Raw genomic sequence first — 11,693 nt, forward strand, 5'->3', positions numbered from 1 at the left:
TTCGTGGCGGTTCAGGGCCCGAAAATAAACTTCTCGCCAGAGAGCTTGCCCCACGACTTACGCTACGTGGTTTATTAAGACGAGCAAGTATGCCTTTCACGGCTGATTGCAGGCTTGGAAGTTCGCTCAAAATTTCTTGAGAGTGCGTCAAGGGTAACTGTGGGTGGTTGACAAAAGGATCTTTCGGGGGTGTTCCCCATCCACGACCTCTACCTGCTCCGACGAAGAAAGAACTACCGCCCGATTCTCTACTCATGTTGGCGTTTTCGGGGACATAATTCCTGTCTAGAATATATGCCCCATGCGTTCCCCTCCCCGTATTACTAATAACCGTTTAATTCGCTGTTTATAATCAAACAAGTAAACACTAATGTTTTGCACAGTATGTGGCGAGAAGCAATCGCCACGACAATCAATTTTAAAATATTTGACAATTACGGGACCACAATACTTGGATTCGTTCGAGGCTCTATTGTCCCAATAACTGTTACAATATTTTTAGACCGTCGACGAAGCAAGATTCAATCCAGGCCCTTTTTCAATTTGGTAATCTCAATATTAGCGAGTTAACGACAAAGCAAGATTTAATCGTATCCCTATTTAATTGAATAATTTCTTTAATTTCTTGGGTGAACTACGAACCAAGCTTCACTTGTTTCTCCCCATTACATATCGTTTTCGCGACTCATAGAAACCGGTTCGAGTTTAGTTACTTAATTAACTTTCCATTGTTCCGGACAAACATGAAGCAAGATTCAATGTCTTCTGGGATTTTATTGATTTATTATTTCTGACAAATACGAAGCAATTTTCAGTATCTACCAGAATTTTGTATATGTATTTCGTTCCCCTATGGGTTTATTAATTGTTGGTGGAATATACCAAGATATGATCCACCTCAACGTATATTTTCTAAATCTATTATGTCATCAGGAGGAACGGCACCGTATTTTGACAACTCAGTATTTCTTTTCATTAATTCTGACAAGCTCCAAATGAGGTTTGGCCTGCCAAAACATTTATTCATCTTATAATTTGTCAACGACACATCGCAAGATATAATCCGCGTCAACTCTATTCAATTTTGTCAGTAGGAGATTGCAAGAAATAATCCCCATTGAGGTAAATATAATTTCGATTTATTTTAGAGAAACCTGTTCTCCGTTAATCGTAGTTGGTAACCGTATGTATACAATATCACACTTATAACATATAGAGTGAAGGATGAAAGATGGAATGAGAGTGAGAGAATTTTATAGCTTAAACTCTGTTTGTTTATTTTAACGCGCTCGGGCTTGGCGTTGTCAGACTAACGCGTAGTTACTACTTAGCAGCTAGGCGAAGCCAAAAAGGTTTTATTTAATTTTCACTTTAAAATTTTCTTGACAATTTACTGTAATATTCCCAAAGGTGCCCCACGTTGGGTGCCAATTGAGACAAAATCTGTTTTTCCCTTGACTTATCTCTAATATATTAAAGGAGAGTCTAGGGATATCGCATGCAAATTTTGCGATTGTGATTTATCGATTCAAGTCATCAATCGATTGTTTCATCTCTCGATGAGTATTTATCATGCGAGAGAATCGTAGAGGCAATATTGCCTTGTCATTGTCATCAATCAATTGATTGAAAATTCTATCATCATTGAATTTAAATTTACAAATAAATAAATATCAATACGTGTGTGTTGTTTAATAATTGAATTATTAATTAAATATAGTGCAGTGTGTGTTTAAATATTATTACGGAACTGACAGGAGGGAACTATTAACACAAACCATTTCTGCTGTAGGTGTTATGTTGATTTCAATTAATTATGATATGAAAAACTATCACAAGATTGTGCAGTGTTAAAATTTAACGAACATTGAAACTACGGACAAGTGTGAGTAAAAATTTATTTATTTATTATTAACTTTATTATTGTGTATGAAAAATGAATGTTTGTCGGACCACGAAATTAGTACCTGATGTGAAAACACTACTTGAACATCAGTCCTATTTTTCAAATTATTTTTCATAATCAAATAGGAGTGAATTAATTGTAAATTAGTAATTATTTCGTGTGAATCTATTGGATATTTACATTGATTTTACCCTAAGTCCCTAAAATTGGATTTGAGCGTGCTTCAACAGTATTTTTTATCCAGAATTTAGTACATTATTAAACAATATAAGCGAATGATGTTTTTTCAGAGCCATCCATTTAACATTAACTCTGATAAAAATTATATGACGTTTGTCCATTAAAATAGTCATTCAATAGTATTCCGATAATGACATTCAATAGTGCTAATTGCACCTGCATCAGTTTAAATAAAGAGATCTCCGTTTTACCCCAACCTCCCCTATGTTTTTTATCTGATTACAGATTTATAGTTCCTACGTTCACTGGTCCAAATTTTCATTTCCCGGGTGGCTTATAGTAATATCGAAAGAAGAATTGAGCAAAATAGAATTGAGAAATATATAATCATGATTATTTATTTGTACCACATATTCAAATTAATTAACACTCGAAAAAAATTCCTGCATTTCAGAATCTTTTAATTACACCAATGAAAAACTTTGAGAGTTTTAAAAAAGTGCAAATTGTTATACTGGCGAAGAATTTTGTGCGGTTTATGTCTACATAATAACTGATTTTTTCGCTCCCGCTAGGTTTATTATGTTCACTCATTTCAATAACTCGGGGGCCCAGGTAATTAGCACCGCGTAATTGCAAATTTATATTTATTTTATTTAGGATCATAGTAGAACCATTGTATAGCATTGTAATAGTGATAAAAATGTTTGTAGGTCCTTCTTTGATTTTTTATTAGTTAATCAAAATAATCACCGAAAGTTATCACCTCACTTTCCTCATTTTTATTTGTAAACTCAAATTGACCTTCCTAGTCGTTAGCAAATCATTTGTGGGTAATGAATAATCTTAAGTGATCTTTGAAGATCTAATTGTTCGTTAATTAATTAATTAATTAATCAGTCACAACGTGCATATATGCGCATGCGTAGACACACATGAATTTATGCAACCCGCGCGTTTATGCCCAGTTGAAAAAATGAACAGCGCACCTAATTTGTAGCCGAGGCCCTATGCTTCACAGTTCCTCATAAATTCACTACTTTGAGAGCTTAAAATAAGTACTTAAATAAGGATAAGTCGATCTTGTTTCATCTCAAGTCTTATCTCAATTTACAATTAAATTGATCGTTTTGGAGCACTGAGTTCAACGCACGGCGGTCATACTGCACTCCTCACCCCATCTATGCTTCAAATGAGGATATAAAATAGAGCAAGCGCTTCACCTATCGGCAGTGAAAAAATTAGTATATATTGATAATATTGAAACACTCAATCGTAGATAAAAATCGAATTTCATCAATTTTTTTTTATTCAGTATTATCCATTGATCATTTCAATATAGAATCAGTAAAAAACTAATGAAAAATTCAACAGAAAGACGTCCGTAGGTTTTTCTATTCATTTTTTTCACGTTTGATATTAGAGTTACTGGGTAACGTTAACGGTTAAGCCAACATTTATTCCTTGCATAAAATATTAATAAATGATCTATGCAGGATATAATGATGAAACACAAGAATTGCACAAAATTCAAATGTCAATCTTAAATGAAAATTCCTGAGATTTATTTCTGAATTATTAAGCCTACTATGTTCTCAAAAATTTGTGGAAAAATAGCTTATAAGTTTCAATAGTATTGGTGCAAAAAGCAATCCACAAATAATGCGTGTCTCCCAGCTCTGCCTTTCCTTCTTTTTTTCTAAGTTTTCAATTCCCATTCATAATATTAGCAACTAAACTAATATGGAAAGCAAATTATTTGATCAATTTTTTTTTGTTTCAGGATTCTCATGGGAAAAAAGTGTATGAATATGTGAAATACTTTGTACTTATGCGCATATGTGAACATTTTTATATCAAAGCGAACCAATGTGTTATTATTAAGAGCTATGTGAACATTTTCATATGAAAGCGAACAAATGTGTTAATATCGAGAGATGTGTCCAAATATTTATACTAACGCCAAAAAATGTGCTACCAATAAGAAAGTGTAAATCAATAAATTATGAGAAGTTAATGAAAATATTACCGTTAATCAGACAATGTTATTTTTAAAAAATTGTAATATCACTGAAGATTGAAATAAATAGTAAAAGTGTATAGAAATATTTATATTTTCATAGATTCAAAAAAATACAATATAATGAGTCCCAAACAATTTCATCCGAATCCACATGATGAAGGTGATGATATAGTAGGAATCATCAATGAATCTTCTGAAAAAGAAGCAGGAATTACAAAATCGCAAGCTTTTCCTACTTCCACTGAGAATTGCACTCAAAAATGTTTGAATGAAAAACAATTCGCCATTCGCTCTTCAAATATGCATTTGAAAATTCTATCAGATGAAGCCTTTCCGGTCGTTTCAATTCAAAATTACTTGGATTGACAGAAATGCAGTGGTCTACACATACTACTGCAAATTTTTCTCCAAGTTCGACTGATTCGCCTCAGAAATCACAGTATTCTAAACCATCGGACATATTAATGATTGTTGAAGTTCATAGTAATACACAAGTATGTAAAAATCGGTTTTTGCCCTTAACAACCGTCAAAATCACTCAAAATTCCACTAATCATGATTCTGAGTCTATACATACTATTAATAATTCCTCAGATCATTCCAATGTTCTTAATAATCCAAGTAGAAAGAGTAAAGCGAACTCTTACATTTTAGGAAAGAATAAACATGGTATGTATACGATCACTATGAACTCAAACCAAACATCAGCACGTAAAATGAGTATTACTTCATGTGATAATCTGCAAACAATGTCAGGTGAGGGAATTTCACAAGATCAACAGCGTGGTGAGAATATCGATGATAAAATCTCACATAAAAAAGAATGATCCTGAATTCACAAGGCACTATTACATTGTCTGATGTAACAATATCAATGATGAATCTGAATTAAATTAGAGAACATTATGGGGGTAAAATGACAGAAATTTGTCAGCATTGCAATGCCAATTTTCAATGCGAAATTATTCGTAACAAGAAAAATTCATTTAATCAATGTTGTGAACTTGGCAAAGTCAAATTACCCTCATTGCCTGAAATGCCACAGAATTTGAAATCTCTGTCCCATGGAACGCACCCCAAATCCAATAAATTTTTCAATCGAATTAGATATTACAATAGTTCTTTCTCATTTGCTTCATTTAATGCAAATTTAATAAACTACTCGAATCGACGACCGGGACCTTATTGTTTTCGAATTCAAGGACAAATTTATTATCAATTTAATACTGCATTATATCCCGCTGTCAACGATAAGCCAAGATATGGACAACTTTTTATTCTTGATTCTGCAGAAATAATCAATGTTCTACAGAATACTAATTCGTCATTGGATAACGATGTTTTGCACGCAATAAATTCAACTATGCGTGATTGCAATCCATACGTTAAATCATATCAAATGATGCACGAAGAAATTCAAGCACAACAGAATAGAATGAGAGATGTGAATAATGACGAACCTCTACCAGAATTATTTTTATCATTTACCCCGAGATTGGGCTTGGATCGTAATCGTTACAATCAACAACGGTCCAATGAAGTAGCTGCTGTTTTTTGCACTACGGCAGATGGAAATATTCCAGATGCCTATCTTACTGTACGAAACAAAGCTACCAAACAATTAAAACGAATTAGTTCCTTGGATCCGAAAGTCGAACCGTGGATTTATCCTTTATTTTATCCCCACGGTACAAGAGGATGGCATCCAGAACGTAAATCTGTTATGTGATGAGGCAGAATTTTGCGCCCCCCCCCCCTTGCCCCTAATTGATACAGCTTATTTTTCCTAGGTTAAGTTAGATTTAAGCTACTCTTTTTTGCCACCGTTGGGCAACCCATCTCCAGATATTCCTTACGCCCGTCCCCATTTCCCTCCGCCACAGCACTCCCGCATCAAGGAAGAGGATCCCACGTGACCCCGGAAGAAAGCGACATCCCCCGTGCGAGCCTCCCAGATGAGAAGAAGAAGGACACGCGATGGCCTCCCCAAAACCAGGAAAGAAGAAGTGCCACAACTGCCTCAGGAGTCACTGCCCCAGAAAGAATTAAAAGAGGACTTAGTGTAAAGAGACCCCGTGAAAAGTTGCCCCGAAGAAACCCCGAACAATTTGTGAAGAGAACTGGTGAGAACTATTTTGAAAGAGAGAAACCGTGCGAAGGAGAAAAGTTGCGGAAATAGTGTGAGAGGAACTAGAGGAGAACAAACAATGTCAGGTGAGGGAATTTCACAAGATCATCGGAAATAGTGTGAGAGGAACTAGAGGAGAACTATTGTGTGGAGTGTGTGGAGGATTTTTTGGGAGAAGAACGTCCGAGGAGAACGCGGAGAGAAAAGGAAGGAAGGAGGATCAACCCCGAGGAAAACCGAGAGGATTTTGAGAGGACACCATTCCCCGTGAGTGCCCCATTTTTTATTCCCTGCCCCAACGAATTTCCTTGCCCGTGTTAATTTCCGCCCAACGGTGAGCCTCCAATACACTCATGTTAGTTGTAAATTAAGCCCCCTATTAATGATTACCTTTTCAGTCGGCCCCCCTCACTTCTCCCCCTTTTTCCAGAGTTAGAGTCACCCCCTCTTTTTATTATATAATATTTCGCGTAGCCGCAAGTGAGTTAGCCTTACCCCCCACCCTCGAGTTATTGGTCAAAAGGCTCGGATTATTTTTTTGTGTTAATATTGTGTTATGAAATCAGAATACAGATAGTCAATTCATAAATCCCTCCGAGTAATCATTTCAACCCCCCCCCCCCCCCCTTTTTATTATTTCAGGTCCTCCCGTCAGTTATAATCAATTTCCCCAGTTTTTCAGAATACCGTAAATTCCCCAATATCGTGTCTTCGCCGGGAATTATTATATTTTAATTCCCCGGTCAAGGTCACAGTTAGTACAGGAAAGCCAATAACTAGAGCGGCTTATACGAAATTTCGTATGGCAGTGCGAGACAATGATGACACGAATGTAATTCTTGATGGCAGACGATTATTTCAACAATGGATTGTTGATCAATATGTAAAAGTTGAACAAGATCGATTCAAATATATTGAAAAATTTCAGTCAAAGTTGCGTGCTGATAGTTATACAAATTTATTTAATTGCCTAGAGAACTCCGCACAGATAAATAATAAAGGCATTGGAAGAGTCATCATCTTACCAGCAAATTGTACAGGATCACCGAGATACATGATGCAACACTATCAAGACACAATGGCTATGGTTCGCAAATTTGGAAAGCCTGATTTATTTATCACGATGACTTGTAATCCCAATTGGAGGGAAATCAAGGAAAGTATAAAAGAAGTTCAAACTCCATCAGATAGGGCAGACATAACTACCCGTGTGTTCGATATGAAGAAAAGCCATCTAATGAATTTAATTGTTGATCAGAAAATCTTGGAAGAGCCTACTGCACATGTGCCCGTTATCGAGTCCCAGAAACGTGGTTTACTATACGTCCATCTTCTCGTGACTCTACGCGATAAATTGAGAACGCCAGAGAAGATTGATTCTATTATTTCAGCTGAAATTCCAGATCCTATTGAACATCCACGCTTGTTCGAGATTGTAAAAAAAAATATGATTCACGGACCATGTGGTGAGTGATGTCAAGAAAAGGGAAAGTGCTCAACAAATTTTCCTAAAAGTTTCCAAGAAAAAACTACGATAGATGAAGATTCTTATCCAACTTATCGAAGAAAGGATACTGGTGTATATTATGAAAAAGCTGGCGGGTATGTATTTAATAATAGATGGGTAGTACCATATAATCCTCAATTACTGCTAATACTGAATTGCCACATTAATGTTGAAGTAGTATCACCTGTTAATGCACCTAAATATTTATTTAAGTGTGTATTGAAAGATCATGATAAAGCAGCTCTTGAAATATGTAATCACTCTTTCGACTCCAGAGGCAATCCCGACGTTGAAAATTTAATTCACCATGATGAAATTAAAGATTTCATTGATGCTCGTTACGTTGGACCAATCGAAGCAGTTTGGCGCATATTAGGAAAAGAAATTCAAAAGAAGAGTCATTCTGTTGTTCGTCTTCAAGTTAATTTACCCAGTGAGCAAAATGTTATTCTCCCTGATAAAATAAATGATGAAAATATTAGAAATGTTATGAATCGTTCCTCGAAGCTTCTTGAGTATTTTCACCTCAACGCACAAGACGTAGTAGCAAGACGATATTCTTACACAGAAATACCCTGTCATTATACTTGGGTGAATGGTAAATGGAAATCCCGACAATCATCATTTAATGTACTTGGTCGAATGTATTCAATATCTCGAAGTCAGGTTGAATTATATCATCTGCGGTTACTTATATTGCATGTTAAAGGAGCCACCAGTTACAATGATCTAAAAACTGTTGATGGACTTCTTTATAATACATTTATTGAGACGTGTTTAGCACGAGGACTTATTGCAGATGATCAAGAATGGCATAACGCTATGTCAGAAGCTTCGATATGGATGATGCCTTATCAATTACGACGATTATTTGTTCGTCTCCTTATTCATTGTAATCCAGTGAAACCAAGAGATTTGTGGGAGACGTTCAAAGAAAATATGTCTCATGATTATAAACGGCGTATGAATAGTTCAGCTGCTGAAAGAGAGGCATATCTTGCAGTTGCTAGAATGATTACGAGAGATGGAAAGGATATAACTGATTTCGAGGGAATGGAGCAAGTATCTATTGTTGACCTCATGGAAATTTTCGTTGAATCCGACGAATTTTTGAGAATGGGTGAACAAAATTATTACAATCTAAATGATTCACAGAGGAAGATTGTTGATGATGTCATGAATATGGCCAATAATGATAATGAAGATGTTAAATGTATATATGTCGATGGTCCTGGAGGTTCGGGTAAGACTTTCACTTACACCACCATCTATTATTTTCTCAAGGGACAGAAGAAAATTGTAAATACAATGGCATTCACAAGAATTGCTGCGGTTTTATTACCTGAAGGAAAAACTGCCCATAAAATTTTCGGTTTACCGGTACCCTTGACAATTGATAGTACATCCTCATTTGTCACTGAATCCAAAGAGGCTGCAAAACTAAAAAATGTTGATGTTTTTATTTAGGATGAAGCTCCAATGACACCTAGATACGCTCTTGAAATTGCAGATCGAACTCTACGCGATATTATGGATAATGATAGACCATTTGGTGGAAAAATATTTTTACTCGGAGGAGATTTTCGACAACTTCTCCAGTATCATCTAATAGTACACGAAGTGAGGCAATTAGTTTGTCAATTAAATACAGTGATTTATGGTATAATTTTAAAAAATATTCTCTGACACAAAATATGCGTGTTTTACCGGATGAAGTGGAGTTTTCGGAGTATTTATTAATTTTAGGAAATGGCATTCTTAATGATACTGATGATAAAATTGAGGCTCCAAAACAATGTCTTGCACCGTCAACTGCTGACATTGTTTATGATACATATGCACAATTGATAAACGACAGAAAATATAATAAATTAGCAAATTATGCTATTTTATCTGCTCGTAATGAAGACGTCCATGAAATGAATGACCAAGTCATTCAGTTACTTGATGAGGAATCGGAACGAATATACACGAGTATAGATAGTGCAGACACAGCTGAAAATGATCAACTGGCTGAAATTCTCGTCCCAGAATATTTAAATACTCTGTCTCCAAGATCACTACCTTCTTATGAAATTCGTTTACGTAGATATGCTATTATTATGCTTATAAGGAATCTAAGTATACGTGAAGGTTTATGTAACGGTACACGATTACTCGTATTAGAACTTGGTAATCATCTACTACGTTGTGAAAGACTTTCTGGTGATGAGAAGGGAGATATCGTATTTTTAAATCGTATTACTTTATTGAGTGAAGAAGCCTATGCATTTACTTTCAAAAGAAGACAATTTCCTATTAAAATTTCTTTTGCTATGACGATTAATAAAGCTCAGGGTCAAACATTTGAAAAAATTAGTATCGATTTACGCAGAAATGTTTTTAGTCATGGACAATTATATGTTGCATTTTCACGTATAAGATCTTGCGACTCATTAAAAATTTACATGAATCCTGAACGTGACAATGACAAAATTGAAAATCCAGTTTATACAGAATTATATAGATGAATGAAAAAAATAATGCAATTAAATTTTTTTAATTCTCCTCTCCAATACATGAAAAAATTGTACAGAAAAGTTCTTTATGTTGATTCTATATGATCTCATAAAGAATCGTTGTATTAGTATTAACCCTATACGCATTGGTTGTATAATAATTCGTTTCCATTCGAATTTAATATTACGGAATTCTTTACGATAATCTCTATGAAAAATGTTTCATACGACGTCCACAAAAGTCTTATTGTCATCAAATGTGTATTATTGTTTAGTAGGAAAATATTAAAATAAAGAATGTTAGAATATAATAGCCTCAGTTTTCTACGAATTGATTTATATGAGTCTATGGTTTCAAAATGTATCAACATAGAGAGAGATGTTGGGATTAGACATAAACATAAGCCATGAGGTCATGTGGCAAAGGAACTGGGGATCCATTGTCACATTATGACGTTTTCTCTTTTTGGCCCTGTTGACCACTTTTAGTCTGCTCTGGCAGGTCGTATAGAACAGACATTTCTTCCTCGTGCCATTTTCAATAAATTAAAATTAACATATTAAATCCACTGTGTTACAAAGTTATTTCTCTGTCCCCCATATTCCATTGAAGAAGAATTCAATTCAATTCAATAGTTCGACAAGGACCGGTGAGAGAAATGTAAATATCATAAAAACTACAATCAACAAAGTGGGTCTTTTACGTATTGCATCATTTTAGAAAAAAAAACTTTCCAATTTGCTTCGCAATCTTGTGATAAAAACTTCTATTGAAAATGTTATTACATTGCATAGCTAATTTTCTTGGAAATATTTTATTTGAAATATCAATAAAACGTGATTTATCTGTACAACTCTTCCCTTTAAATATTTTCAATTGAAATTTCTGCATATAGACTTTCTTATTAAAAAAAAATCTCTATAAAAAATGTGTTGATAGAAAAAGTTGTAGGTATAGAAAGAGCAAGTTCTATTTATTTTACTGGATAATCTAGAAACTTGATATTAGAAATTCCATCTATATCATTTTCTGGGAAAAAGATTTCAACCGTTGTAGAAAAAAGATGTTACCAGAATACCAAAACAAATAATGGATATTTCCGTAGTTTTATATTGCAAGAAATTTTAAATTTTTAAGATCAACACTTTTCAACGTCGCATATCTCTCCATAGAACAATAATGATATTTAAAAAATCAAAATTTGGTCCGCGTGCACATTAATTTCGAATGCATGAGAGTTCACCATAATGATGTGGTGGCGCTTTGGTTTCTTAGAGGCAAACGATCGTTTAATATATATAATTTAGAAGAAGTGAAAGAATTTCGTAAAGAATAATAAAGATGACAGAAATAAAATAAATGTAAAACTTCATTTTATTAATTGAAAAGCATTGAGTTATTATTTTAATAATAGTGAAATGAAACTTAATTAGTTAGGACTTGCATGGAT

General features: G+C 34.4%; 1 long non-coding RNA gene across 1 annotated transcript; it reads left to right on the plus strand.

Moving 5' to 3' along the window:
* The first annotated feature begins 1,406 nt into the window (after window positions 1-1,406).
* Window positions 1,407-4,126, plus strand: LOC105272787 (uncharacterized). The gene is made up of 2 exons (XR_892833.1): window positions 1,407-1,885; window positions 3,870-4,126. It is a non-coding gene; the product is annotated as an uncharacterized lncRNA (long non-coding RNA).
* Window positions 4,127-11,693: the final 7,567 nt, after the last annotated feature.

This window comes from Fopius arisanus, unplaced genomic scaffold (assembly GCF_000806365.1).
Source record: "Fopius arisanus strain USDA-PBARC FA_bdor unplaced genomic scaffold, ASM80636v1 scaffold00282, whole genome shotgun sequence".
Classification (NCBI taxonomy): Eukaryota; Metazoa; Arthropoda; class Insecta; order Hymenoptera; family Braconidae; genus Fopius; species Fopius arisanus.